This window comes from Hyperolius riggenbachi, chromosome 7 (genome assembly GCF_040937935.1).
Source record: "Hyperolius riggenbachi isolate aHypRig1 chromosome 7, aHypRig1.pri, whole genome shotgun sequence".
Lineage (NCBI taxonomy): Eukaryota > Metazoa > Chordata > Amphibia > Anura > Hyperoliidae > Hyperolius > Hyperolius riggenbachi.
The window spans coordinates 54,303,905-54,317,976 of NC_090652.1; the positions used below are offsets into that span (position 1 = coordinate 54,303,905).

Sequence of the window (14,072 nt, forward strand, 5' to 3'; positions counted from 1 at the left end):
TCTTATTCCCACTGATCCCCTTAATATACCCTGTGAATTTGGTGTTCCTAAATTTTAAGCAGGCTTTGCTATTAACCGTTAAAGTCGGCGGGTTTTTAAATGTATATATTTTTCCTTTGAAACTTTAAAATCGATTTTCTCAAAAACTATAAGGTCTTTTTGAAAAAAAATTTTTTCCTCTTATTCCTTCTGATCTCCTTAATATATTCTCCAAATTTGAGGCTCTTAGCACTAAGGGCCCTTTTCCACCTGCAGTCGCTAGCGTTCACGCTGAACGCTAGCGATTGCTGAATCGCAAAACCGGCGATTCCCCGACGTTTGCGGCCGCAATTTTGCTATGCTATGCACTGCATAGCAAAATCGCGGCAAATATCGCTCCGCCGCGTGTTCGCATTCGGGTAAAAAACGAATCGCAGTAGTGGAAATGACCTACCGCGATTCCTATGTTAAAAAGCAAACCGTAGCGATTGTAAAATCGCTAGCGGTTTGCGACTTTACGATTCAGCCAGCGCAAACGCTGGTGGAAAAGGGCCCTTAAGGGGGCTTTGCTATTAACCCTTAAAGTCGGCGGCTTTTTTATATTATACGGGAGCGTAATATTACGCGATTACGGCAGACTGTGTAATTTCAATAGGAGTTTACTGTCTTACGCGTAATTTGTTACGCGTAATAACGTAACCTACGGTCTACGCGTAATTAATTACGCGTAATACCGTAACCTTACACGTAACGCTTACGGTGCATTTGTAGTGAATTACGATGCGTAATTACGCTAATGCGTAATTTCGGCCCAGCACTGGTATAAGCATCCCCAGTATAGCTACGACAGGTATAAGTGTCCTCAGTATAGCTAATACAGGGATGTGTCCCCAATATAACTAAGAAAGGTACAAGTGTCCACAATAAAGCTAAGACAGGTATAAGTGTCCTCCGATATGTACCAGGCAGGCGTAAGTGTCACCGATATGGACCAGGCAGACATTAGGGTGGCCATACGTCCGGATTTCGGCCGGACAGTCCGGTTTTTGGACTGCTGGTCCTCCATCTGGCGCAAGGCCAGGACGGACGGCCAGAAGTCCTCCTTTTTGGACCGCTTGGCCGGCGGACGCCGTCCCGATCTCCATCTCCCCAACACAGTGACATCACACGTCGGCGCAACACCGCGCAGCGGGAAACAGGCAGCCCCACCTCACGCTTGGCCCGGGTGATGGGGGGAGGAGCCGACGACACGAGCCAGGCAGCCGCAGACGCTCCGCTCATCTGCTGTGCATAAAAGTGCAACAACATGCCCTGTGCATGCTTTTCAGGAGTGTGCCTGGCAGAGAGACTAGAGGATGGCGTTGGTAGAAGTCATGGAGGAAGGGAGGTGAGCATATGTACTTTAAACAAAGATATGCTGTACATGTACCTATCCACTGTACGTTTACCCACACTCTGCTCACAAGTACTTTGTACATGTACCCATGCATGCCTGCACACGACAGCACTCCCACACTCCTGTGAACCTGCGACCTCCGTCCCGCCCCCTTCCTCCTCCCTTCCGATCACGGCTCAGATCAATCAGCCATCACCCCTGTGTGCCAATCTCATAGCATTTGTGGGGAAATCTGCTGCCAATCTCATTGCATTTGTGGGGAAATCTGCTGCCAATCTCATTGCATATGTGGGGAAATCTGCTGCCAATCTCATCCCCGACCCCCCCCCCCCTGTCCAGCTACCTCCGGTTGCCCCCTCTATATCCCCCGCTGCGACATATGAGTGCAGCCTCCTCCGTTCCCCAACCTTCCCGCTACCTCCCGCTTCCGCCTGTTGCCCCCTCTGAAAGCCCGGCACCTCTGTACAAATGAGCAGGACTAGTATTACCCACCGTGGCGATCTCTCTCTCCAGCGATGATCGCGGAACCCCATCTCCTCCTCTGCTGATCAGCTCCGGGCTGCCGTTCACAATACCGGGGGACGCGGCTTGATGATGTCATTAAGCCGCGTCCCCCGGTATTGTGAACGGCAGCCTGGAGCTGATCAGCAGCGGAGGAGATGGGGTTCCGCGATCATCGCTGGAGAGAGAGATCGCCACGGTGGGTAATACTAGTCCTGCTCATTTGTACAGAGGTGCCGGGGCTTTCAGAGGGGGCAACGGGCGGAAGCGGGAGGTAGCGGGAAGGTTGGGGAATGGAGGGGGGTGCACTCATATGTCTCAGCGGGGGATATAGAGGGGGCAACCGGAGGTAGCTGGACAGAGCGGGACAGAAGGGGGGGTCGGGTCGGGGATGCACTGCTATATGTAACAGAGCTGCAGGGGAATGAGAGTGGGCATCGGGAGGTAGCGGGGAAAGAGCAGGGTGATTTAACAATAATAACAATAAAAAAAAACTTACACATGTTTGAAAAGCCCATAGATTATTGCCTTCCTCCTTCCACCTTGCTGCATCTTCACATAACAGTCGGGAAAATACCGATTTGATTTACCCGATTTCTGAATGGTTACCTCACAATTACAGCACACTTTCTCCCTCTGTCGGTAATTTAACAAATTTCACTCCCATGCGGAAAAATGTACCGGAATTTAAAAATAAATTAATAAATAACGAATGCTGTATTTTCCCGACTGTTATGTATTTAACGTAAACCCCTACCAGAATTGAGCCCATTGGAGGCTGAGCTTACCTCCTTAGAGACAAGGATCTTTATGAAATAAGACTTTATTCAACAGAGAGCAGGTCCTTTTGCAGCTTTGTATGATCCTGCCTGACATGGATGCAAATTACATTTACTTACTTTCACATTCTGTGCCTTTTGCACATAGCTGTTCATGTTTAAAACAAAGCAAGGCAGCCTGAGAACCCTACATTAGGTTTTAGATAATTATACAGGAAAATCACATTCAGTTATGAATGCTGTTCTTTCCCAGAATCCCCTCTTTCATAGTAATCCTCTATGGTAAAACTGACAAGGAGAAAGAAACCCTTGTTGGGGCTATAAAAGAAGGCATCTGGGACTTAGAAGCTTCATGGAAATTCCTTTGTGTCATAAAAAATCAATCATTACTAGTCTGGCATTTGTACTTTACTCTTTCCCTATAACTATGTATAGTTAGCTTTTCTGTTTTTATTGGTAAAACAATTGGTATATAGGGGTTCTTCTCCATTTTCCAGTTTGATTGTCAGTGCAGTGAATGCTAAAATGTATACATATCATTGTACACTGTGTGTTTTTAATCTATTGAACTGTTAGCTGATTGAATGGTTTTGCACTACTGGAAGCATTTTGCCTGTGCTCTTGATTGGTTACTTACCAATTTACAAAGTGGATGTGTGTAATGTAAGCTTTTGCAGACATAGGTAAGCTTCGTACACACCTTCAATTTTCATTGGCCAATTTTAATACCTTCATGTAGTATGAGGGTCAACAGATTTTGAATATTACATGGGGCACGGCATGCATATGAGAGGGTTACCTGCATGTGGTGCCCCCTGCTGGTTAAGTAATCTAAGATTGTGTGTGACCAAACTCTCTCTTCTGTCTATGGCCAAATGATAAATCATTTCAGTTTCTGCTAGATTAAATACTGCAGACACAGGTGTAAATTGTGCACCTTTATTGGCTGACAGGCTATCTGCAGACCAATTTAAATTGCAGAGCATTGTCTGGGAGTGAGCATTTGCTTTTCTTGTAGGAAAAGAGAAAAGATCACTAACATGAGCTTCACCACTCAGAAATATCTCTAACATAGACAATACATTTTATCATATTAATTATGTCAAAAATATTTATCGCATGGATTTAAAAACAATAAAAGGCATTACCCCTGTCCATGATCCAAAGATTATACATGTAATATTTGTCAATATGTATCAGTACCTCAATTACTGCTATCAACCAAATTATTACATCTGCATAGGCTCAGATAAGAGAGTGCACTGGTGTCTGAACTCGGGTCCAGAGTGTACAAACAATACGTGCATATACCAATTCAATTACAAAGTGCAAGTGTTAAAATGATATAACCAATGAAGAGAACAACTCAATTATATAGTGCAACAACAACCACAAACAATATTACCAGTATATCCAGCTATTAAAAATAGAAAAGTACCCTTGCTCTCTTTTGAAGCTGGTAGGTGCCCACATAGTGCATAATAAAAGTGGATACTTAGCCCAAGTTGGTGAAAGCAACCAGGGAGGATCACAGAGAGGGAGGTATCTGTGTAAAGTTAGGGTGGACAAGTCCACCGGTATCATGGGCGTCACCCCACTTCTTCAAGACTGTGACCCTGCAGCAGGTAGTTGGTCAGGGAGTTGCTCTAAACCTAAATCAATACTATACACTGGCAACAATTCAAACATTCATTATGACATTGACATTGGTTAGATCAGTTAACTAGCTGCTCAGTTTGCTAGTAAATCACTGGATTATGTATCTTGAGCTAAGGAAGTCCTAGAATCAAAGGTGTAGACCAGGGGTGGGTAAACTTCAGCCCACGGGCCACATCTGGCCTGCGTGGCTATTTTATCCGGCAGGGCCGGCTAATGTCCCCCCCCCCCAGGAAGTGAAATGGTTTGCGGCATCTAAAAGACGCCACGCCAGTTCACCAGCCGCAGCCCGGAGCTTACCTACAGCCTGTGGGGTCTGGGAGTTCCGGCAGGTAGAGCAGGGCTATGGGAAAATGGTGTCCGAAGCCCTGCATTGGAGACTATTTTTGTCTCCAGTGCAGGGCTTCAGAAGCCATTTACCTGTAGCTGTGCTCTTCCTGGCAGTGTGGGAGTTTTGCAGTTGGACTTGCTACACTGAAGGTCAACGGGGGAGCTGCATACCGGAGGCCTGAAAAGGAGTCTTCTGCTAGATGATGGTTTTCTTTACAGGTGCACCAGGGCTATTAGAGGACACTAATGGGGGAGGATTTTACGTGATGCCCGCATTACGTGTATTTTCTGGTGAAAGCTGCCCGAATTACATGTATTTTCTGGTGAATCGCTGCTGGCCACGTTATGTGTATTTTACGGTGAAACGCTGCCATATTACATGCATTTTCTGGGGAAAGGCTACGCCATTATTTGAACTTTCTGGGGAAATACTGCACCATTATGTGTATTTTCTGGTGAAAGGCTGCACCATTATGTGAATTGTCTGTGAAATACTGTGCCATTATGTGTATTTTCTGAAGAAATGCTGCCGCATTATCTGTATTTTCTGGGGAAAGGGTGTGCCATTATTTGTATTTTCTGGTGAAACACTGCTGCATTACTTGTCTTGCTGTCTGAGGGGGTCTGCTGTCCCTGGGCCTTTGTTGTTTGTAGGTGAGGGTAACGTTGTCTAATTACCTTTAGGGTCACTTTGCCTGTGTTTTGAGAGAAAATTTGGGCCCACTGTCTTTGCGTTGCACTGTTAAATAACATTTAGCTCCACCCACATCATGTCATGGCCACACCCATTTCTTTTTTTGCTGTGGCATGCTTTGCGCACCACACCCATGTTCTTTTCTGCTCCTCTGGTCAAACTTGAGAACCCAATGTGGCTCTCGGGCTAAAAAGTTTGTCCACTCCTGGTGTAGAAGGCATTTTCAACAAAAAATAACTAATTTTTTCAACATGCATAGTCCCCACTTTAAAGTGAACCCAAGGTGAAAATAAACTGATGAGATAAACGATTATATTTATGCTCCTACTCCTAAAAATAACTTTTTAAAGGGCCTCCGAGCTCAGAGTAAAAATAAAATTTGAACTTACCCGGGGCTTTCTCCATCCCAGCCCTGGTCGGGACGTCCCACGCCGGCCTTCTGGCTCTTCTCCCGGTGGCTGTCCGCATAGCGCGGACAGGCCGGTCCCCCGGGCGACACTGGCAAGTGTCGGGCCTTCTCCTTCCGTATATGTCACGAATGACGTGACACGCCAGCCGCCGCGCGTCATGATGGCGGCCGGCGTGACAGCACGGCGCATGTGCGATTAAACCGCGCATGCGCCGTGCTGTCACGCCGGGCGCTGTCATGACACGCGGCGGCCGGCGTGTGACGTCATTCGTGACGTATACGGAAGGAGAAGGCCCGACACTCGCCAGTGTCGCCCGGGGGACCGGCCTGTCCGTGCTATGAGACAGCCGCCGGGAGAAGAGCCAGGAGGCCGGCGTGGGACGTCCCGACCAGGGCTGGGATGGAGAAAGCCCCGGGTAAGTTCAAATTTTACTTTTACTCTGAGCTCGGAGTCACTTTAAATTACCTCGGAGTTTTCTGCTATATTTAACCAGTTCACCCCCAAGGGTTTTTACCCTAACGGACCAAAGCAATGTTCACCTGTCAGTGCTCCTCCTTTTTATTCCCTAATAACTTTATTACTACTTATCACAAGAAAATAATCTATACCTCGTTTTTTTTTGCCACCAATTAGGCTTTCTGTGGGTAGTACATTTTGCTAAGAATTTTTTTATTCTAAATGCGTTTTAATGGGAAAAATACAAAAATAATGGAAAAAAAATCATTATTTCTCAGTTTTCAGCCATTATAGTTTTAAAATTAAACATTCTCCTTTAAATAAAACCAACAAATTTTATTTGCCCAGCTGTCCCGATTATTAAACCGTTTAAATGATGTCCCTATCACAATGTATGGTGACAATATATTATTTTTCTGTTTGTTTGTTTTTTTTGTTCTGGCCATAATTACAAGCCCCTATGTAATAAATTAAAATTAATTTTTCCCTTATAAAATATAGATTAAAAAAGAGGAGTCCCTAAGGCAGCTATTTATTTATTTATTTTAAGCTGATTTTTTTTTTTTTACAAGTTTTTTTGGGGGGGAGGGGGAGGGTTGGAAGTGTAATTTTATTAATAATGTGTATGTACTTGTATATGTATGTGTTTGTATGTGTAATACACTTCGTTATAGGAAGTGTTAATTTTTTAAATTTTTTTACACTTTAACTGTAACAATTTCCTGTTTTTGTGAATGGACGTAGCTGCTGTTCGCGGTCACATCCATTCACTCCAGGCACTGCGATTGGGTAGAAGACCACTCGGTCATCTTCCCCAATCACTCAGCACGGGATCCCGACGAAAATGGTGGCGGTAGCGGCGCGCACACGGCGGTAGCAGCGGCGGGAACACGCGACGTAGTAAAACGTCATGTTGCCGTTAATAGGGTAAAGCATGACGTTTTAATACGTTAGTGTGTCATTAAATGGTTAAACATTTACAAAGTAGGTTGAATGTTTTGCTTTCTCTAATCTCTAATCTAATAAGTGTCCCAGAGTTAGAAAAAGGTCAATAGTTCGTGTATCTTATCTCTCCCTGCCCTCAGAAGTTGTATTTTGCCAAAAAAACTTTTATGGCTGTAATTTGTTTATCAGTGATGTTTACTATATTCCCGAAAAGGTACCAACAAGACAGAAGCTGTCACTTCCATTTCTAGAAATTAACGCTTTCAGTCAGCAAAATAAAAACAAGTTAAACAGCATAGTTATTAATGTGTTTTCCAGTGTACATACACATGTTTATCTCAACATGTCAAATGTCACCTCGGGTATAGAGATGGCCTAGTAGACAGTTCCTAGCAAACTTGCACTATTCGACATTCACGTGTAATGCAATTTGATGTTTAAAAAAATTTGTGCTCACATTTTGCATTTTACATTGAAGTCAGTGGCCGCCGAATTTAGTTATGTTAATAGCAAAGATCCCTTACAGGATATGTGAAGGAGGACAGTGAGTACAAGAGAAAAAAAATTCAAAAAGACCTTATAGTGTAATGCAATGTTTTAACAGCCGCCAACTTTGGTGGTTAATAGTAGTGTTGGGCGAACAGTGTTCGCCACTGTTCGGGTTCTGCAGAACATCACCCTGTTTGGGTGATGTTCGAGTTCGGCCGAACACCTGATGGTGTTCGGCCTTTTAGTTCGGGTTCGCCCGAACTACTCAATGCCCCCCGAACAGGGCCCCTGTTCGGCCGAACAGGGCCCTGTTCGCCCGAATACGCGTGACCCGTACCCTCGTATGCGTCATCACGTAGAGGACGTGAGGTCAGAGAAAGAGCGGAAGTACCACAAGGGTACTACCGCTGAACCGCCTGCTGCCCGGCCTCAGCGCGTCTCGTAGTCAGTCACTGCCAGCCAGCCAGCCAGGTACTATGAACTTTCCGCCAACTTTTTTTATGGGGAAGCGGGCAGAGGGGGGAGCGCTAGCGGAGGGGGTGGGGGGAATTTCCGACCCCCCCCCCCCGCGATCGGGGCATGCTCCCCCCTTATGCCTGTGACCCCATAGGGCCCCCAAAAGCGGCATGTTCGGGGGTCCTATTGACTCCCATTGAGTTCGGGAGGAACATGCCGAACATCTGGCCCATGTTCGGCGAACGTTCGCGAACCCGAACATCCAGGTGTTCGCCCAACACTAGTGTTGGGCGAACATCTAGATGTTCGGGTTCGGGCCGAACAGGCCGAACATGGCCGCGATGTTCGGGTGTTCGACCCGAACTCCGAACATAATGGAAGTCAATGGGGACCCGAACTTTTGTGGTTTGTAAAGCCTCCTTACATGCTACATACCCCAAATTTACAGGGTATGTGCACCTTGGGAGTGGGTACAAGAGGAAAAAAAAAATTTGCAAAAAGAGCTTATAGTTTTTGAGAAAATCGATTTTAAAGTTTCAAAGGGAAAACTGTCTTTTAAATGCGGGAAATGTCTGTTTTCTTTGCACAGGTAACATGTTTTTTGTCGGCATGCAGTCATAAATGTAATACATATAAGAGGTTCCAGGAAAAGGGACCGGTAACGCTAACCCAGCAGCAGCACACGTGATGGAACAGGAGGAGGCGCAGGAGGAGAAGGCCACGCTTTGTGAGACACAACAACCCCGGCCTTGCATGAGGGCAAGAAGCGTGCGGATAGCATGCTTTGTACCGCCATGCAGTCATAAATGTAATAAAGATAAGAGGTTCCATAAACAGGGACCGGCAACGCTAACCCAGCAGCAGCAGCAGCAGCAGCAGACGTGATGGAACAGGAGCAGGTGCAGGAGGAGAAGGCCACGCTTTGTGAGACACAACAACCCAGGCCTTGCATGAGGGCAAGAAGCGTGCGGATAGCATGCTTTGTACCGCCATGCAGTCATAAATGTAATAAAGATAAGAGGTTCCATAAACAGGGAGCGGCAACGCTAACCCAGCAGCAGCAGCAGACGTGATGGAACAGGAGCAGGCGCAGGAGGAGAAGGCCACGCTTTTTGAGACGCAACCCAGGCCTTGCATGAGGACAAAAAGCGTGCGGATATAGCAATGCTTTTTGCCGCCATGCAGTCATAAATGTAATACAGATGAGAGGTTCAATAAACAGGGACTGGAAATGCTAACCCAGCAGCAGCAGACGTGATGGAACAGGACTAGGAGCAGGCGCAGGAGGAGAAGGCCAAGCTTTTTGAGACACAACAACACAGGCCTTGCATGAGGACAAAAAGCGTGCGGATATAGCAATGCTTTTTGCCGCCATGCAGTCATAAGTGTAATACAGATGAGAGGTTCAATAAACAGGGACCGGAAACGCTAAACCATCCCAGATGTTCATTGGTCATGTTACTTGGTTGGGGTCCTGGAGTGTTGCGTAGTCGTTTCCAATCCAGGATTGATTCATTTTAATTTGAGTCAGACGGTCTGCATTTTCTGTGGAGAGGCGGATACGCCGATCTGTGACGATGCCTCCGGCAGCACTGAAACAGCGTTCCGACATAACGCTGGCTGCCGGGCAAGCCAGCACCTCTATTGCGTACATTGCCAGTTCGTGCCAGGTGTCTAGCTTCGATACCCAATAGTTGAAGGGTGCAGATGGATTGTTAGACACAGCTACGTCATCTGACATGTAGTCCTTGACCATCTTCTCCAGGCGATCGGTGTTGGAGGTGGATCTGCACGCTTGCTGTTCTGTGGGCTGCTGCTGCATGGGTGTCAGAAAATTTTCCCACTCCAAGGACACTGCCGATACCATTCCCTTTTGGGTACTAGCTGCGGCTTGCGTTGTTTGCTGCCCTCCTGGTCGTCCTGGGTTTGCGGAAGTCAGTCTGTCTGCGTACAACTGGCTAGAGGAGGGGGAGGATGTCAATCTCCTCTCTAAAGTCTCCACAAGGGCCTGCTGGTATTCTTCCATTTTGACCTGTCTGACTCTTTCTTCAAGCAGTTTTGGAACATTGTGTTTGTACCGTGGATCCAGAAGGGTATAAACCCAGTAATTGGTGTTGTCCAGAATGCGCACAATGCGTGGGTCACGTTCAATGCAGTCTAGCATGAATTGAGCCATGTGTGCCAGAGTCCTACCAGAATCCTCATCATCCTCTTGTGAGCGTTGTGATAGTTGTTGTGATGCATCATAGTCGTCACCTTCCTCCTGGTCTGCTTCTGCTGACCATTCGCGTTGAATTGTGGAAGTCCAACGTGCACCGCTCTGGCCCTCGTCAGTGGTGGCATGAAATTCCTGCTCCAACTCCAGCTGTTCCTCCTCCTCTTCTTCGTCATAGCTGCTGGGGCCAGCGTTCCCTGAGGCGGATGGCCTGATGTTGGTACCATCACGCTGATCGTTTTCTCCTTCAGATTCCCCCAGTTGCATCATGACAGCTGTTTCCTTGATTTTTAACATCGACCTCTTCAGTAAACACAGCAGTGGTATGGTAATGCTGACTGAAGAGTTGTCACTGCTCACAAGCAACGTGGATTGCTCAAAATTTTGGAGGACTTGGCAGAGGTCCAACATGTTGGCCCAATCGGATCCACAGAAGCTTGGCAGCTGGCCGGATGCGCCTCGGTACTGCGCCGTCATGTACTGGACCACTGCACTCTTCTGCTCGCAAAAGCGGGCTAGCATGTGCAGCGTAGAATTCCAGCGCGTAGGGACATCACACAGCAAGCGATGGTGGGGGAGATTGAAGCGCTCCTGCATCTTGGCGAGTGCCCCCGAAGCAGTACTGGAAGTTCTACAATGTTTGGCCACTCGACGCACCTTCAACAGAAGATCGGCCACGCCTGGGTATGTCCTCAGGAACCGCTGAACTACTAGGTTCATCACGTGCGCCAGGCAAGGGATGTGTGTCAGCTTAGCCAACCTTAAAGCGCGAATGAGATTACTCCCATTATCACACACAACCATGCCCGGTTTCAGGTCCAGCGGTGCCAGCCACAAATCCGTCTGTTCCTTTATTCCCTTCCAAATTTCCTCCCCTGTGTGCTGCTTATCCCCAAGGCAGATTAGCTTCAGCAACGCTTGCTGACGCATGCCAACAGCTGTGCTGCACTGCTTCCACGATCCTACTGCTGCTGGGTTAGCGTTTCCGGATGAGGTACAGCTTTGAGATGCGTTGGAGGAGAAGGAGTCAGAGAGGTAGGTGCTGCTGTTATCCAGTGGGAGGGACGGCGGTGCAGCTGTTTGTGGCGTGGGCAACACCCGTGCCGTAGCAGGTGAGGAATCGCTGCCAGGCTCCACAAGGTTCACCCAGTGCGCGGTAAGGGAGATGTATCGACCCTGGCCGAACGCACTCGTCCAGGTGTCAGTGGTGAGGTGAACCTTGCAGGCAACGGCATTCTTCAAGCTTCGGGTTATTTTGCTGACCACGTGCTCATGCAACTCAGGCACTGCAGAGCGTGCAAAGTGGTAGCGGCTGGGAACCACGTAACGTGGGATGGCCACTGACATCATGCCCTTGAAGCTGTTTGTCTCCACCAATCGATATGGCAGCATTTCGCAGGCCAGAAGCTTGGCTATGCTGGCTGTTACTGCCACGGCCCGGGGGTCATTTGCTGGCAATTTCCTCTTGCGCTCAAACATCTCCGACACAGACAACTGAACCGTAGCGCTGCACACGGAAGGGCTGTTGGTTGTTGTGTTTGAAGAACACTGGGAGACCTCAAGAGCACTACTCCGGAAAGTGACAGTGTCAGCGTCGTCTGATGTTTGTGAATGTTGTGAACCACGCAATGGCTGGGCTACTGCTGCTGCTGAGGCGGGTCTGGTGAACCCAAGGGAGGCAGTGTTGTTTCTGGTACCCTGTCCTGACGCGTTTGCCCAAAGAGTGGGATGTTTGGATAGCATGTGACGGCTCATGCTGGTGGTGGAGAGGTTGTTAATACTTTTCCCCCTGCTCAGGCGGGTCTTGCACACCTTGCAAATCGCCATGGTAACATCCTCAGTGCAGTCTTCAAAGAAAGCCCAGACTTTGGAGCACCTGCCTCCTTGCTGGCGATTTCTGTTTGCTCCTCTTTTGCCTCTCACTTGAACTTCCACGCTTGTGGTGCCTGAAATTGCGCGCCGCCTACCTTGTGGCACAAGGCGAGCTCGTGCAGCAGTGGGTTCTTCAACAGACTCATCTGTGCTGCTGCTACGACGGCGATGTTCTCGTTCACAAACAAAATCTGGGTCTCTGTCCACATTGTCCATACCCTCCTCTTCCATCTCCTCAAACTCGTCATATGTCATTGTGGGCCGCCGCCGTGGAGTAGAGCTCCCCACAACAACCTCTGCGCAGCACACTCCAACGTCGTCTTCCAGATCTTGTCGGCCGACCTCCTGCAATTGCAACCCCTCCTGCCCAAATTGCTCTGGGATTTGGGTTTCCGAGTCCTCTTCGGACTCGCCTTGTATTTCAGTGCGCGGTGCATTTCCCACAGTTAACGGTTGTGAATCCAGGCACAACATTTCTGGCTGTTCCTCCATTGACCTTTGAAAGGTGGAAGTTTGTTGGGCTGGGAATAGCTCCTGCGAATACCCCATTGTGTCCTGAGGTAATTCATCGGACTGGTTATCTGGCAGTTGTGTGCGTGGTGTCGCTGCCGGTTGTGTCAGCTTTGTGCCCACTGGCTCCTTGTAACTGGCTGAGGACTCGGACCTCGTGCGTGATGTGCTGGTGCTGCTTAACCCACTGCTGGACGCTTGAGAGGTCATCCAAGTAATTATCTGGTCCTGTTCTTTTGGATTTGTGAGGGTTGTTGTCCTGGACAACATGGGCGGTATTGAGTGGGTTTTCTTGGGTGCTCCCCTGTGGCCTGTACGTGAACCGTCAGGGGAAACACCTCTTCCCTTGCCCCTCCCTCTTTCACCGGATTTCTTCCTCATTTCACTTATCCTTACAGTACACGCTGACTGGCAGCAGTACAGTGGCAGTACAGAAATGCTATACAGTACCACTATTCCCAGCAGCGACACAGAGCACAATGCTATACAGTGACGGGTGAGCGGTGTACCACTATTCCCAGCAGCGACACAGAGCACAATGCTATACAGTGGCGGGTGAGCGGTGTACCACTATTCCCAGCAGACACAGAACAGTACACAGAATGCTATATAGTGTGGCTGAACGAGCGGTGTACCACTATTCCCAGCAGACACAGAACAGTACACAGAATGCTATATAGTGTGGCTGAACGAGCGGTGTACTACTGTTCCCAGCAGACACAGAACAGTACACAGAATGCTATATAGTGTGGCTGAACGAGCGGTGTACTACTGTTCCCAGCAGACACAGAACAGTACACAGAATGCTATATAGTGTGGCTGAGCGAGCGGTGTACCACTATTCCCAGCAGACACAGAACAGTACACAGAATGCTATATAGTGTGGCTGAACGAGCGTTGTACCACTATTCCCAGCAGACACAGAACAGTACACAGAATGCTATATAGTGTGGCTGAACGAGCGGTGTACCACTATTCCCAGCAGACACAGAACAGTACACAGAATGCTATATAGTGTGGCTGAACGAGCGGTGTACTACTGTTCCCAGCAGACACAGAACAGTACACAGAATGCTATATAGTGTGGCTGAACGAGCGGTGTACTACTGTTCCCAGCAGACACAGAACAGTACACAGAATGCTATATAGTGTGGCTGAACGAGCGGTGTACTACTGTTCCCAGCAGACACAGAACAGTACACAGAATGCTATATAGTGTGGCTGAAAGAGCGGTGTACTACTGTTCCCAGCAGACACAGAACAGTACACAGAATGCTATATAGTGTGGCTGAACGAGCGGTGTACCACTATCCCCAGCAGACACAGAACAGTACACAGAATGCTATATAGTGTGGCTGAACGAGCGGTGTACTACTGTTCCCAG

General features: G+C 48.1%; 1 protein-coding gene across 4 annotated transcripts in view; it reads right to left on the reverse strand.

Annotated features, from left to right (window-relative positions):
* The window catches only part of LOC137525521 (uncharacterized), a 476,821-nt gene that overhangs the window by 435,237 nt on the left and 27,512 nt on the right, over nucleotides 1-14,072 (reverse strand). The gene's annotated exons all lie outside the window — the stretch shown is intronic.